A 9,057-nucleotide genomic window follows, 5' to 3' on the forward strand; every position below is an offset into this window, starting at 1 on the left:
AATTAAAGTCATTAATATTGTTTTCCCTACATTGCTTAATTTCCAAATAGGCCATTAAAATTTTCTCCTTTGGGAGATTTAAATTTTTAGATTTAAATTTTCTCCTTTGGTTTAATGTATCTATTGAACAATAATATGTATAAGGAGAATTGGGGAGCTGCTAAGAAAAGTGTCTCCTTTCACATGGATATTATGACTTCATAGGATGCAGATAGCATGCATATAGCAAGCCTGAGAAAGACAGGAAGATGGGCACTGTGGGAGCAGGAAGCAGGGGCAAACCAATCCATTGTGGGTCAGCTGGGAGAACATGAGGAAGGTGGTTGACTGAAGTTAGGAGTTGGGCTAGAGTTTTGAAAAACATTTGCACACAGGGTAAACATTTGAGGGAGATAGAATTGAAATACACTTAGAGTTTTCAGTGGGAAGGGACCAGGAATACCATGAAAAAGAAGAGGGAAAGACATTAGTGATGCTGCTGATGAAGACATACTATCTCAATAAGCAAGACTCCATTAATTAGGAAGAAAATTGCAGAGAAGACTCAGAAACTCTAAGAAATGGTTACTTTACCCAAAGATGGAAGAGACCGTCTCTCCTAAATTTTTTTAAAATGCCAACACGTTTCTTTCTGATTTTTATAAACAGGCATCAAGGACATATTTCTTGTGTTCTCTGTGGATTCTGATCATCTTTTAATCCCATGCCTTCCCCAAACACACTCCCTGCTAACACCACCAGCCATAGGTCTAATGGTGGTACCCAAAAAGATATGTCCACATCCTAAACATAGGCCCCTTGAATGTTACTGTATGTGGAAAAAAAGTCTTTGTAAATGTAATTAAGTTAAGGGTCTTGAAATGAGATCATTCTGAATTATGCAGGTAAGCCCTAAAACCAATAGCAAGTGTTCTTACAAAATACAAACACAGAGAAGATCATCTAAAGACAGAAGGAGAGATCAGAGGGATATATGACCTCACAGCTCAGAGCTGCCAGAGCTGCCAGAAGTTGGAGACAGTAGAGATGGCCTCATCCTTAGAGCCTGAGGGAGTGTGGCCCCAGGGGGGCTGATTTTAGGCTTCTGGCCTCTGCACTGTGAGGGACAAGTTTTCTGTTGTTTCAAGTTATCAGGTTTGAGATGATTTGTTACAGAACCCTCAGGAAATGAGACCATTACCACAGGACTCAATTTGGGAGTGTGACAGACCCAGAATAATGGAAAGGAGAAACCAACCCCCTAATATGAAAGCAGACAAGTGTAAAAATTAACCAAAGATGGTATCAGTCATATCTGTGGACATAAGAACTTTATATGCTGTTTCTTCTGTGGTTTTTCACCCAGAAATGTCTTACAAAATCATTTGGTTGCTGGCCTTTAAGGGAATACTGCTAGAGGACTCAGCATCCTTAGGCACGGCTGGGTGGCCCTGGTCACAGTCATGCCCAAGGGCAGGGATGGGCATGCGACACTGGTCACAGTGACATGACCTGTCCTCACACCCAAAGCCAGGGACAGGCAGGTGACCCTGGTTGAAGTGATGTGAGGGATAGGCAGATGATAGTGACTTGACCTGTCCTCACTCCCAAGGCCAGGGACAGGCAGGTGATCCTGGTTGAGGTGATGTGAGGGCTGGCTGGTCTAGGCCATGAACAGACAGATCCCACTGACTCACAGCAGGGCCAGGGGCAGAGGTTGACCTGAGAGGTCAATCAGAGCAGGGGGCATGGACAGGCAGACAGGAGCTTGGTTTCCAACAGCAGCCCTGTCTCTTTCACACAAACACCTGCGAGTTTGCCTTTGATACATGGGCATTTCCTTACCAAATTGATTTCTCTGGTACTTTTAAAATACGAATATAACATGACTTCCATCTTAAATAACTACTTTTCCTCCATGAACACAGGTAGAAAATAACCTCAAGATACATACATTGACACAATTTTTAAAAAATATTTTATTTATTTATTCGACAGAGAGAGATCACAAGTAGGCAGAGAGGCATTCAGAGAAGGGGGGGGAAGCAGGCTCCTCACTGAGCAGAGAGCCCGATGTGGGGCATGATCTCAGGACCCCAAGACCATGACCTAATCCGAAGGCAGATGTTTAAGCCACTGAGCCACCCAGGCACCCTGACACAATTTTTAAAAGGATTTATTATTTTATTAATTAATTGAAGCAATTTCACTTTCAGAGCAGATTGGGCTTTGACTTAAAAACAAAAACAAAACAGAAAAAGAAACCTAAACAGAATTGAATTGAATTGAATTAGGTTGAATTATGAAGCAGACTTGAGGTCATAGCAACTTTAGAATTTTCTGCCTGACATGATCCTTGAATTTTAGTGGAGTGGCCCTAAATCCATCTACACCATTATTTAGCTTTTAAAAATAAGTATTCCCTGACTTAGAGAACAGGCTTTTAGAGAAAAACATTAACAAAGAAACAAACAAAACAAAGGAAAAAAAACCCCACTCTGTTGCTGAGTAATCACCAGTTATCCGTACCTTTGAAAACAATGTTCATAATTCTGCTGCTTATTCCCGTGGTGTTCTCTTTCTCTCCCACTCTGCTTCTCTGTCACACACAGTCACGTCACGTTCACGGGCCGTGGTGCTGTAGGTCCCGTCCCCAGAGCAGAGCCTGGGTGTGGTGGGGGAGACAAGCAGGACAGTGCAGGAGACGATGCATGACGCGCTAGCCCAGACGCAGCCCTGCCCCAAGGATCTTGGGAGCACCCAGCCTGTGCTTGGTGCCCACCCCTCCGTGAGAGGCACCGCTATTCTCAGCAGGGTGGGGCCGAGGGCCCGCAGCCTCCACTCACAGCAGCCAGGTTTGGATGGCACCAAGGGCATCCACTCCACCAGTCTGCTTGTTTCTGGGTTTGACTTTTACCAACTGAAGCTTGTCTTTTAAATTCCAAAACGTATTTTGAATATTTTGTATAGAAATCTTTATTAAAAATGGGTGTATGGTCTTTTTTTCAATTTTTAGGTATTTATTTATGAACTTATAAATCTTGGCCTTTTAAGTTTTTTATTAAGATTTTTTATTGAAGAACAGTTGACACACATAGTGATCCAAGAACTCTGTATATTATGCTGTGGTGTGCACTCTGAGTCCCCAAGCGAAGTATAATGAATGCAATCCATTTTTCTCTCGGCACACCAGAGTCACCATGAGCATTAATTTATAATGACTGTTTGGAAACTCAGAGCCTTCGGGTATGACAATGATATTGACATTCTAGGGGGCCAAGCAAGCTTGCTTCTGAATTACCAATTTAGATATTTATAGGATTTTGGTACCCTTTTTTTAAAACCAGTATTTCACTTTTCAGTTCTTGTTGCTCTTGGAATAGCTACACTTGTATTACTCAATCTCTCTTTTTTCCTCATGTTTTTTCTTTTATGTTTATAATAAAAACAAATGGTCTATTCAGTGAGATGGGACGTACATGAATGCAAAGATTTCTATAATTTCATATGCCAACTCCAGTCCCATGCCTGTGCCTTTTGAGTTTATGTTCTCCTCTTCTGTGGGCTGCCAACACAGCCACTGCTATGCTTCTCAATCCTTAACTCCTGCCCTGTAGATCTGGTCCCTCTGGTCAGGCCTCTGCTCCACCTTCTACCCCTGCAGTGGTCACTGCATGTGCAAGTGTTATCTCGACATTCTTGCAGACAGAAAACAGCACAAACTCTTTGCAAAAGAGGAAAGACTGGGGCGCCCTCAGCCTACTTTGTGAGTCAGCTTTACCTTCCCCCAAATGCCAGCAAAGAAATCGCAAGACAAAACCAACAACAACAAAAGAACAGAAACCAGACCCATGTCCCCCATGGGCATAGATGCAATCATCCCCTATAGATACCAGCAAGCTGAATCAGGAAATGTTAAAAAATGATCATATGTCATAATAAAGTGGGTTTTTTCTTGGGAATACATGTGATTCAACATTCAAAATTCAAACAATATATTCACCATACCACCTGACAAGAAGAAGAAAGCTAAATGATTATCTCATTAGATGCAGAAAAAACTTGACAAGTTTAATGGCAACACTCAGATAATTAGAAATATAATAAAAATTTCTCAAGTTGGCAAAGGGCATCTTCAGAACAAACAAACAAAAACATTGAACCATAAACACACAGAAAACATCATATGTAATGGTGAGACTAAATGCTTTCCCCCTAAGATCAGGAACAAGTCAAGATTGTCCATTCTCACCACTTCTATTGAACATAATGCTGGAGGGATGCCTGGGTGGCTCAGGTGGTTAAGCGTCTACTTTCTGCTCAGGTCATGATTCCAGGGTCCTGGGACTGAGTCCCCCATCAGGTTCCTTACTCAGCAGGAGGCCTACTTTTCTCTCTGTCTGCTGCTCCCCTGCTTGTGAGCTTGTTCTCTCCCCCTCTCTCTCCCTCCCTGATAGATAGATAGGCAGATAGATAGATAAAATCTTTAAAAACAAAACAAAACAAAACAAAACATAATGCTGCAGTTTCTACCAAAGAAATAAAGCATGAACATAAAATAAAAGTATACTGATTGTTTTTCAATATTTCCTTAGCAATTTGGGGTCTCTTCTGATTCCATACAAATTTCTGGATTATTTGCTCCAGCTCTTTGAAAAATACTGGCGGAATTTTGATTGGAATGGCATTAAAAGTATAGATTGCTCTAGGCAGTATAGACATTTTAACAATGTTTATTCTTCCGATCCAAGAGCATGGAATGGTCTTCCATCTTTTTGTGTCTTCTTCAATTTCTTTCATGAGTGTTCTGTAGTTCCTCGAGTACAGATCCTTTACCTCTTTGATTAGGTTTATTCCCAGGTATCTTATGGTTCTTGGTGCTATAGTAAATGGAATCGATTCTCTAATTTCCCTTTCTGTATTTTCATTGTTAGTGTATAAGAAAGCCACTGATTTCTGTACATTGACTTTGTATCCTGCCACGTTACTGAATTGCTGTATGAGTTCTAGTAGTTTGGGGGTGGAGTCTTTTGGGATTTCCATATAAAGAATCATGTCATCTGCGAAGAGAGAGAGTTTGACTTCTTCATTGCCAATTTGGATACCTTTTATTTCTCTTTGTTGTCTGATTGCTGTTGCTAGGACTTCTAATACTATGTTGAACAAGATATCACCTTACACCAGTTAGAATGGCCAAAATTAGCAAGACAGGAAACAACATGTGTTGGAGAGGATGTGGAGAAAGGGGAACCCTCTTACACTGTTGGTGGGAATGCAAGTTGGTGCAGCCACTTTGAAGAACAGTGTGGAGATTCCTCAAGAAATTAAAAATAGAGCTTCCCAGGCACCTGGGTGGCTCAGTGGGTTAAGCCGCTGCCTTCAGCTCAGGTCATGATCTCAGGGTCCTAGGATCGAGTCCCGCATCGGGCTCTCTGCTCAGCAGGGAACCTGCTTCCCTTCCTCTCTCTCTGCCTGCCTCTCTGCCTACTTGTGATCTCTGTCTGTCAAATAAATAAATAAAATCTTAAAAAAAAAATAGAGCTTCCCTATGACCCTGCAATTGCACTACTGGGTATTTACCCTAAAGATACAGATGTAGTGAAAAGAAGGGCCTTCTGGACCCCAATGTTTATAGCAGCAATGGCCACAGTCGCCAAACTGTGGAAAGAACCAAGATGCCCTTCAACAGACGAATGGATAAGGAAGATGTGGTCCATATACACTATGGAGTATTATGTCTCCATCAGAAAGGATGAATACCCAACTTTTGTAGCAACATGGACGGGACTGGAAGAGATTATGCTGAGTGAAATAAGTCAAGCAGAGAGAGTCAGTTATCATATGGTTTCACTTATTGGTGGAGCATAACAAATAGCATGGAGGACAAGGGGAGTTAGAGAGGAGAAGGGAGTTGGGGGAAATTGGAAGGGGAGGTGAACCATGAGAGACTATGGACTCTGAAAAACAATCTGAGGGGTTTGAAGTGGCTGGGGGTGGGAGGTTGGGGGAACCAGGTGGTAGGTATTAGAAAGGGCATGGATTGCATGGAGCACTGGGTGAGTTGCAAAAACAAGGAATACTGTTACACTGAAAATTTAAAAAATTAATTAATTAATTAATTAATCAAATTTTAAAAAAAAGAAAGAAAGGAAGAAAAGAACATGGGAACTAGAGAACAACCAGAAAACAACCAATAAGATGGCCTTAGTAATTTCTTACCAATCAATAATTATTCTAAATGTAAGTGTATAAAATTCTTTAATCAAAAAGTATAAAGTGGGTGCTCGCTTCGGCAGCACATATACTAAAATTGGAACGATACAGAGAAGATTAGCATGGCCCCTGCGCAAGGATGACACGCAAATTCGTGAAGCGTTCCATATTTAAAAAAAAAAAAGTATAAAGTGGGTGAGTGGATTAAAAGACAAACAAACAAAATAAAACCCAATTATATGCTGCCTACAAGAGACTCACTTCAGCTTCAAGGGCACACTTAGGCTCAAATTGAAGAGATGTCAAAAGATATTTCATTCAAGAGGAAAGCAAAAGAGAGCAGAGGTAGCTATACCTATATCAGACAAAACAGACTTTAACTCAAAGGTTGTAATAAGATAAAGAAAAATAGTATAGACTGGTAAAGGGATCAAATCATGAAGAATATACAATAATCATAAATGTATGTGCAGCCAACATCAGGGCACCCAAATATATTAAGCAAATACTGACAGATACAAAGAAATAAGTAGTAATACAATTAACAGTGGGAGACTTCAATATGCCATTTCCTATAATGGATAGATCATCCAGAAAGAAAATCAACTTGAGTCATATTTTAGGCCAAATGGATCTAATAGACACCCACAGAACATTTTAGCCAACAGCACCAGAACACAAATTCTTCTCAAGTGCATACAGAATGTTTTCTAGTATAAATTATATAACCGGTCACAAAACAAGTCAAGAAATTTAAGATAATTGAGATTATATCAAGTATTTCCCCACAATTGTATGAAACTAGAACTCAGTAACAGAAGGAAAACTGGAAAATACATAGGTTACGGAAATTAAACAACATACTCCCAAACAACCAAAGGATAAATCAAATAAACCAAATAAACCAAATTTAATAAATCAAACCAAAAGGATAAATCAAATAAACAAATACACCTTGGAAGAAACAAAAATGGATATACAACATACTCAAACTTTTATGATGCAGCAAACAATTCTAAGAGAGAAATTTATTGTGATAAATTCCTACATTAAGAAAAAAAGAAATCTCTGTAATAAACGAACTTTCTATCTAGAGGAGCTAGAAGAAGAACATATTAAGCCCAGAATTAGCTGAAAGAAAGAAGAAACAAAGATCAGATCAAATAAAAGAACCCAAAAACCATTAGAAAATGCAGCTCAGTGCTGTTTTTTTTTAAGAAGAACAAAATTGACAAACATTTAGCTAGACTAAGAAAACAAAAAGAGAGAGAGAGAACATGCAAATAAATAAAATCAGAAATGAAAGAGGAGACATTACAGTTGATATAAATACTAAGATCATAATATAGAAATACAAAGGACCATAAGTAAAGAAGGGCCATATGTACCCCAATGTTCATAGCAGCAATGGCCACAATTGCCAAACTGTGGAAAGAGCCAAGATGTACTTCAACAGATGAATGGGTAAAGAAGATATGGTCCATATATACTATGGAATATTACGCCTCCATTAGAAAGGATGAATACCAACTTTTTTAATCAACATGGACAGTACTGGAAGAGATTATGCTGAGTGAAATAAGCCAAGCAGAGAGTCAATTATCATATGGTTTTGCTTACTTGTAGAGCATAAGGAATAACACAGAGGACATTGGAAGAAGGCAAGGAAAAGTGAATTGAGGTAAATCGGAGGGGGAGATGAAGCATGAGAGACTATGGACTCTGAGAAACAAATTGAGGGTTTTTGAAGGGAGAGGGGTGGGGGAAGTGTTAGCCTGGTGGTGGGTATTAATAAACAATGAATCTTGGAACACTGAAAAAATAAAAAAATTAAAAAATGATACTCTATGAACAATTATAAATGAAAAATTGAATAGCTTAGAAAAATGGAACAAATTCTAGAAACATACAACTAAGAATGAATTATAAATAGATAATAATACAGAGCAATAATGAGTAAAGTATCAAATTAGTAATCAAATCCTCCCCCAAAAAGGAAAAGCTAGGATTGGATGATTTCACTGATAAATTCTACCAAACACTTAAGGAGTAATTAGTACCATTCTGGCTCAAACTCTTCCAAAAGTTAAAGAGACAAACAGACAAAGCGATTGTATGGAACCAGAAAAGCTCACAAAAAGCCAAAGCAATGCTGAGACAGGAGAAAAATGCTAGAGGCATCACTCTTCCTGATTTCAAACAATATTACAGGGCTAAAGTAATAAAAACACCATGGTGCAGGTACAAAAATGGACACATAAACCAATAGACCAGAATAAGAATACCACAAATAAATCTTTGTGCAAATAAATCTAAGACGAGAAATACCAAGTGTTGGTGAGCTTGTGGAGAAAATGGATGCCTTGTGCCATGTTGATGGGAATGGAAAGTAGTATAGTCACTACAGCAAACAGGATGGAAATTCCTCTCATCCTGAGATACCCCTTCACATCTGTCAGACTGGCTGTTATCCAAAAGACAAAAAGAAAAGAAAAATTGTTGGCAAGGATGTGGATAAAGGCGAACTTTCATGTGCTGTTAGTGGGAATGTAAATTGGTAAGCCACTATGGAAAACAGTGTTGAAGTTCAGAAAATAAAAATGCCAATTGGATGAGGTATAAGCATCTCTACTTTTATTGCAGCATTATTTACAATTACTAAACTATGGAACCAGCCCAGTGTCCATCGACAGATGAAGAATTAAAGAGGCAGGGTGTATGCACAATTGAGCATCAATCAGCCATGAGAAAGAAGGAAATCCTGCCATTTGCGACAACAGGAATGTATTTTGAGGGCATCATGCTAAGTAAAGTAAGTCAGACAGAGAAAGACAAATAACAAATACCGTACGATTATATATATAT

General features: G+C 39.2%; 1 non-coding gene across 1 annotated transcript; it reads left to right on the plus strand.

Moving 5' to 3' along the window:
• Positions 1-6,259: 6,259 nt before the first annotated feature.
• On the plus strand, positions 6,260-6,366 carry LOC125096544 (U6 spliceosomal RNA). Its single transcript, XR_007126228.1, has one exon. It is a non-coding gene; the product is annotated as a U6 spliceosomal RNA (small nuclear RNA).
• The last annotated feature ends 2,691 nt before the right edge of the window (positions 6,367-9,057 follow it).

This window comes from Lutra lutra, chromosome 3 (genome assembly GCF_902655055.1).
Source record: "Lutra lutra chromosome 3, mLutLut1.2, whole genome shotgun sequence".
Classification (NCBI taxonomy): Eukaryota; Metazoa; Chordata; class Mammalia; order Carnivora; family Mustelidae; genus Lutra; species Lutra lutra.